Source organism: Arachis hypogaea, chromosome 4, assembly GCF_003086295.3.
Source record: "Arachis hypogaea cultivar Tifrunner chromosome 4, arahy.Tifrunner.gnm2.J5K5, whole genome shotgun sequence".
NCBI lineage: Eukaryota > Viridiplantae > Streptophyta > Magnoliopsida > Fabales > Fabaceae > Arachis > Arachis hypogaea.
Window position 1 is genome coordinate 67,205,199 of NC_092039.1, and position 7,664 is coordinate 67,212,862.

Here is a 7,664-nt window from a genome sequence, read left to right on the forward strand (position 1 = left end):
TAATCATCACATTCATCATGTTCTTGGGTGCAAATGAATATCTTAGAACAAGAATAAGCTGAATTGAATAGAAGAACAATAGTAATTGCATTAATACTCGAGGTACAGTAGAGCTCCACACCTTAATCTATGGTGTGTAGAAACTCCACCGTTGAAAATACATAAGTGATAATAGTGATCATTGGCTTCGGCCCCAGAGAGGGAACCAGAAGAACCAAGATGAAAATACAATAGTAAAAGGTCCTATTTGTAGAGAACTAGTAGCCTAGGGTTTACAGAGATGAGTAAATGACATAAAAATCCACTTCCGGGCCCACTTGGTGTGTGCTTGGGCTGAACATTGAAGCTTTCATGTGTAGAGACTTTTCTTGGAGTTAAACGCCAGCTTTTGTGCCAGTTTGGGCATTTAACTCCCATTCTTGTGCCAGTTCCGGCGTTTAACACCGGACAGTTTTAAAGCTGATTTAGAACGCCAGTTTGGGCCATCAAATCTCGGGTAAAGTATGGACTATTATACATTGCTGGAAATTCCAGGATGTCTACTTTCCAACGCCGTTGAGAGCGCGCCAATTGGGCTTCTGCAGCTCCAGAAAATCCACTTCGAGTGCAGGGAGGTCAGAATCCAACAGCATCTACAGTCCTTTTCAGCCTCTGAATCAGATTTTTGCTCAGGTCCCTCAATTTCAGCCAAAAAATACCTGAAATCACAGAAAAACACACAAACTCATAGTAAAGTCCAGAAAAGTGAATTTTAACTAAAAACTAATGAAAATATAATAAAAACTAACTAAAACATACTAAAAACATACTAAAAACAATGCCAAAAAGCGTATAAATTATCTACTCATCACAACACCAAACTTAAATTGTTGCTTGTCCCCAAGCAACTGAAAATCAAATAAGATAAAAAGGAAGAGAATATACAATGAATTCCAAAAACATCTATGAAGATCAGTATTAATTAGATGAGCGGGGCTTTTAGCTTTTTGCCTCTGAACAGTTTTGGCATCTCACTCTATCCTTTGAAATTCAGAATGATTGGCTTCTATAGAAACTCAGAATCCAGATAGTGTTATTGATTCTCCTAGTTAAGTATGATGATTCTTAAACACAGCTACTTTATGAGTCTTGGCCGTGGCCCAAAGCACTCTGTCTTCCAATATTACCACCGGATACATACAAGCCACAGACACATAACTGGGTGAACCTTTTCAGATTGTGACTCAGCTTTGCTAGAGTCCACAGACACAACTTTATTCTTTTTCTCTCTTTTTTTTTGTATTCACTACTTTTTCTTGCTTCAAGAATCATTTTTATGATTTTTCAGATCCTCAGTAACATGTCTCCTTTTTCATCATTCTTTCAAGAGCCAACATTCATGAACAACAAATTCAAAAGGCATATGCACTGTTCAAGCATACATTCAGAAAACAAAAGTATTGCCACCACATCAATATAATTAATCTGTTATAAAATTCAAAATTCATGCAATTCTTCTCTTTTTCAATTAAGAACATTTTTCATTCAAGAAAGGTGATGGATTCATAAGACATTCATAACTTTAAGGCATAGACACTAAGACACTAATGATCACAAGACACAAACATAGATAAACATAAGCATGCAAATTCGAAAAACAGGAAAATAAGGAACAAGGAGATTAAAGAACGGGTCCACCTTAGTGATGGCGGCTTGTTCTTCCTCTTGAAGATCTTATGGAGTGCTTGAGCTCCTCAATGTCTCTTCCTTGCCTTTGTTGCTCCTCTCTCATGATTCTTTGATCTTCTCTAATTTCATGGAGGAGGATGGAATGTTCTTGGTGCTCCACCCTTAGTTGTCCCATGTTGGAACCCAATTCTCCTAGGGAGGTGTTGATTTGCTCCCAATAGTTTTGTGGAGGAAAGTGCATCCCTTGAGGCATCTCAGGGATTTCATGATGAGTGGGATCTCTTGTTTGCTCCATCCTTTTCTTAGTGATAGGCTTGTCCTCGTCAATGAGGATGTCTCCCTCTATGTCAACTCCAACTGAATAACAGAGGTGACAAATGAGATGAGGAAAGGCTAACCTTGCCAAGGTAGAGGACTTGTCTGCCACCTTATAAAGTTCTTGGGCTACAACCTCATGAACTTCTACTTCTTCTCCAATCATGATGCTATGAATCATGATGGCCCGGTCTATAGTAACTTCGGACCGGTTGCTAGTGGGAATGATTGAGCGTTGGATAAACTCCAACCATCCCCTAGCCACGGGCTTGAGGTCATGCCTTCTTAGTTGAACCGACTTCCCTCTTGAATCTCTCTTCCATTGAGCACCCTCTTCACAAATGTCTTTGAGGACTTGGTCCAACCTTTGATCAAAGTTGACCCTTCTAGTGTAAGGGTGTTCATCTCCTTGCATCATGGGCAAGTTGAATGCCAACCTTACATTTTCCAGACTAAAATCTAAGCATTTTCCCCGAACCATTGTAAGCCAATTCTTTGGGTTCGGGTTCACACTTTGATCATGGCTCTTGGTGATCCATGCATTGGCATAGAACTCTTGAACCATTAAGATTCCGACTTGTTGAATGGGGTTGGTAAGAACTTCCCAACCTCTTCTTCGAATCTCATGTCGGATCTCTGGGTATTCACTCTTTTTGAGTTTGAAAGGGACCTCGGGGATCACCTTCTTCATGGCCACAACTTCATAGAAGTGGTCTTGATGCACCCTTGAGATGAATCTCTCCATCTCCCATGACTCAGAGGTGGAAGATTTTGCCTTCCCTTTCCTCTTTCTAGAGGTTTCTCCGGCCTTGGATGCCATAAATGGTTATGGAAAAACAAAAAGCAATGCTTTTACCATACCAAACTTAAAAGGTTTGCTCGTCCTCGAGCAAAAGAAGAAAGAAGAGAGTAGAAGTAGATGGCTTTGTGGTTTGGCCAAAGGGAGAGAAGTAGTGTTTAGGTTGTGTGAAAATGAGGTGGTAAAGATGGGTTTATATAGGAGTGGAGAGAGGGGTAAGGTTCGGCAATGTGAGGGTGGGTTTGGGAGGGAAAGTGGTTTGAATTTAAATGGTGAGGTAGGTGGGGTTTTATGAAGGATGGATGTGACTAGTGAAGAGAAAGATGGGATTTAATAGGTGAGGGTTTTTGGGGAAGAGGTGTTGAGGTGATTGGTGAATGGGTGAAGAAGAGAGAGAGTGGTGGGGTAGCTGGGGATCGTGTGGGGTCCACAGATCCTGAGGTGTCAAGGAAAAGTCATCCCTGCACCAAGTGGCGAGCAAAAATGCTCTCTATGCCAATTCTGGCGTTAAACGCCGGGCTGGTGCCCATTCTTGGCGTTTAACGCCAGCTTCTTGCCCTTTCCTGGCGTTTAACGCCAGTCTGGTGCCCCTTTCTGGCGTTAAATGCCCAGAATGGTGCCAGACTGGGCGTTAAACGCCCATTTGCTGCCCTTACTGGCATTTAAACGCCAGCAAGGTCTTCCTCCAGGGTGTGCAATTTTTCTTTCTGTTTTTCATTCTGTTTTTTCTTTTTCAATTGATTTTGTGACTTCCCATGATCATCAACCTACAGAAAACATAAAATAACAAAGGAAAATTAGATAAATATAGCATTGGGTTGCCTCCCAACAAGCGCTTCTTTAATGTTAGTAGCTTGATAGTGGGCTCTCATGGAGCCTCACAGATACTCAGAGCAATGTTGGAACCTCCCAACACCAAACTTAGAGTTTGAATGTGGGGGTTCAACACCAAACATAGAATTTGGTTGTGGCCTCCCAACACCAAACTTAGAGTTTGACCGTGGGGGCTCTGTTTGACTCTGTTTTGAGAGAAGCTCTTCATGCTTCCTCTCCATGGTGACAGAGGGATATCCTTGAGCCTTAAACACAAAGGATTCTTCATTCACTTGAATGATCAATTCTCCTCTGTCCACATCAATCACAGCCTTTGCTGTTGCTAGGAAGGGTCTGCCAAGGATGATGGATTCATCCATGCACTTTCCAGTCTCTAGGACTATGAAATCAGTAGGGATGTAATGGTCTTCAATCTTTACCAGAACATCTTCTACAAGTCCATAAGCTTATTTTCTTGAATTGTCTGCCATCTCTAGTGAGATTCTTGCAGCTTGCACCTCAAAGATCCCTAGCTTCTCCATTACAGAGAGAGGCATGAGGTTTATGCTTGACCCTAGGTCACACAGAGCCTTCTTAAAGGTCATGGTGCCTATGGTACAAGGTATTGAAAACTTCCCAGGATCTTGTCTCTTTTGAGGTAATTTCTGCCTAGACAAGTTATCATGTTCTTTGGTGAGCAAAGGGGGTTCGTTCTCCCAAGTCTCATTACCAAATAACTTGTCATTTAGCTTCATGATTGCTCCAAGGTATTTAGCAACTTGCTCTTCAGTGACATCTTCATCCTCTTCAGAGGAAGAATATTCATCAGAGCTCATGAATGGCAGAAGTAAATCCAATGGAATCTCTATGGTCTCATTATGAGCCTCAGATTCCATGGTTCCTCATTAGGGAACTCATTGGAGGCCAGTAGACGTCCATTGAGGTCTTCCTCAGTGGCGATCACTGTCTCTTCCTCCTCTCCAGGTTCGGCCATGTGGGTCATGTTAATGGCCTTGCATTCTCCTTTTGGATTCTCTTCTGTATTGCTTGGAAGAGTACTAGGAGGGAGTTCAGTAATTTTCTTGCTCAGCTGTCCCACTTGTGCCTCCAAGTTTCTAATGGAGGACCTTGTTTCAGTCATGAAACTTTGAGTTGTTTTGATTAGATCAGAGACCATGGTTGCTAAGTCAGAGTGGCTCTGCTTAGAATTCTCTGTCTGTTGCTGAGAAGATGATGGAAAAGGCTTGCCATTGCTAAACCTGTTTCTTCCACCATTATTGTTGTTGAAACCTTGTTGAGGTCTCTGATGATCCTTCCATGAGAGATTTGGACGATTTCTCCATGAAGAATTATAGGTGTTTCCATAGGGTTCTCCCATGTAATTCACCTCTTCCATTGAAGGGTTCTCAGGATCATAAGCTTCTTCTTCAGATGAAGCGTCCTTAGTACTGCCTGGTGCAGCTTGCATTCCAAACAGACTTTGAGAAATCATATTGACTTGCTGAGTCAATATTTTGTTCTGAGCCAATATGGCATTCAGAGTATCAATCTCAAGAACTCCTTTCTTCTGATTTGTCCCATTATTCACAGGATTCCTTTCAGAAGTGTACATGAATTGGTTATTTGCAACCATTTCAATTAGTTCTTGAGCTCCTGCAGGCGTCTTCTTCAAATGAAGAGATCCTCCAGCAGAGCTGTCCAATGACATCTTGGATAGTTCAGACAGACCATAATAGAAGATACCTATGATGCTCCATTCAGAAAGCATGTCAGAAGGACACTTTCTGATCAATTGTTTGTATCTTTCCCAAGCTTCATAGAGGGATTCACCTTCCTTCTGTCTGAAGGTTTGGACTTCCACTCTAAGCTTACTCAATTTTTGAGGTGGAAAGAACTTTGCCAAGAAGGCATTGACTAGCTTTTCCCAAGAGTTCAGGCTTTCTTTAGGTTGTGAGTCCAACCATATCCTAACTCTGTCTCTTACAGCAAAAGGGAATAGCATAAGCCTGTAGACCTCAGGGTCAACCCCATTAGTCTTTACAGTGTCACAGATTTGCAATAACTCAGCTAAAAACTGATGAGGATCTTCCAATGGAAGTCCATGGAACTTGCAATTCTGTTGCATCAGAGAAACTAATTGAGGCTTAAGCTCAAAGTTGTTTGCTCCAATGGCAGGGATAGAGATGCTTCTCCCATAGAAGTCGGGAGTAGGTGCAGTAAAGTCACCCAGCACCTTCCTTGCATTGTTGGCATTGTTGTTGTTCTCGGCTGCCATGTCTTCTTCTTGTTTGAAGATTTCTGTTAGGTCCTCTACAGAGAGTTGTGCCTTAGCTTCTCTTAGCTTTCGCTTCAAGGTCCTTTCAGGTTTAGGGTCAGCCTCAACAAGAATGCTTTTGTCTTTACTCCTGCTCATATGAAAGAGAAGAGAACAAGAAAGTATGGAATCCTCTATGTCACAGTATAGAGATTCCTTGAGGTGTCAGAGGAAAAGAAAAATAGAAGGAGGAGGTAGAAGAATTCGAACTTATCACTAAAGACAGAGTTCGAATTGTGTATTGAGGAGGAGTGTTAGTCCATAAATAGAAGGATGTGAGAAGAGGGGAAGAAATTTTCGAAAATTAAGTAAAAGATTTTAAAAACAATTTGAAAAACACTAATTGATTTTCGAAAACCAAGAGTGGAAAAGAAATCAAGTGATTTTTGAAAAAGATTTTGAAATTAGAAATCAACAAGATATGATTGAAAACTATTTTAAAAAAGATGTGAGAAAAATATATGATTGAAAAGATATAGTTTTAAAAAGATACGGTTGAGAAGATATGATTTGAAAAACAATTTAAAAAGATTTGATTTTAAAAATTAATGACTTGGCTAACAAGAAAAGATATGATTCAAACATTAAACCTTTCTCAACAGAAAAGGCAACATACTTGAAATGTTGAATCAAATCATTAATTGATAGCAAGTATTTTTGAAAATGGAAAGAAATTGATTTTGAAAACATATGATTGAAAAGATATGATTTGAAAAAGATTTGATTTTTGAAAAATTTTGAAAACCTGAAAAAAATTTGAATTAAAAACAGAATCATCCCTCTTGTGCCATCCTGGCGTTAAACGCCCAGAATGGTGCACACTCTGGCGTTTAACCCCAAAACACTACCCTTTTGGGCGTTAAACGCCCAGCCAGGCACCCTGGCTGGCGTTTAAATGCCAGTTTTCCTTCTTCACTGGGCGTTTTGAACGCCCAGCCTTTTTCTGTGTAATTCCTCTGTTGTATGTTCTGAATCTTCAATTCTCTGTATTTTTGACTTGAAAAGACACAAATTAAAAAAATTTTTTGGATTTTTAATAATCAAAATGTAACTAAAATCAAATAACAATGCATGCAAGATACCAAACTTAGCAGTTTGTATACCATTGACACTAACAAAATGAAAATGCATATGAAAAACAACAAAACACTCAAGACAAGAGAATTTAAAGATCAGAACAAGGAAATCATCAAGAACAACTTGAAGATTAATGAAGAAACATGCATGAATGCAAGAAGAATAGAAACATGCAATTGACACCAAACTTAAAATGAGACACTAGACTCAACAAGAAACATAAAATATTTTTTATTTTTATGATTTTGTAATTTTTTTGGATTTTTCGAAAATTAAGTGGAAAAGAAAATAAAGATATCAAAATTCTTAATCAGAATTCCAAGAATCATGCAATGTTAGTCTAAAGCTTCAGTCTAAAGGAATTAGACATGGCTAGCCAAGCTTCAGTAGGACATTGCATTCAAGAGCTAAATTAATGAGGATCAATTAGCTTTGGTGATGATAAGAACATCACCTTGAAACACTAGAATTTATTCTTAAGAACTCTGAAGAAAAATACCTAATCTAAGCAACAAGATGAACCGTCAGTTGTCGAAACTCAAACAATCCCCGGCAACGGTGCCAAAAACTTTGTGTTGTTGCTGGATCAAAACTTGGCACTGTTATTGCAGGGAAACAAATGCGAAACTGTAGTTAGGACATTCAATTCCCCAGCAACGGCGCCAAAAACTTGGTGCA

At 39.7% G+C, this 7,664-nt stretch overlaps 1 non-coding gene across 1 annotated transcript; it reads left to right on the top strand.

Annotated features, from left to right (window-relative positions):
• Nucleotides 1-5,357: 5,357 nt before the first annotated feature.
• Nucleotides 5,358-5,465, top strand: LOC112798462 (small nucleolar RNA R71). Its single transcript, XR_003200073.1, has one exon. It is a non-coding gene; the product is annotated as a small nucleolar RNA R71 (small nucleolar RNA).
• The last annotated feature ends 2,199 nt before the right edge of the window (nucleotides 5,466-7,664 follow it).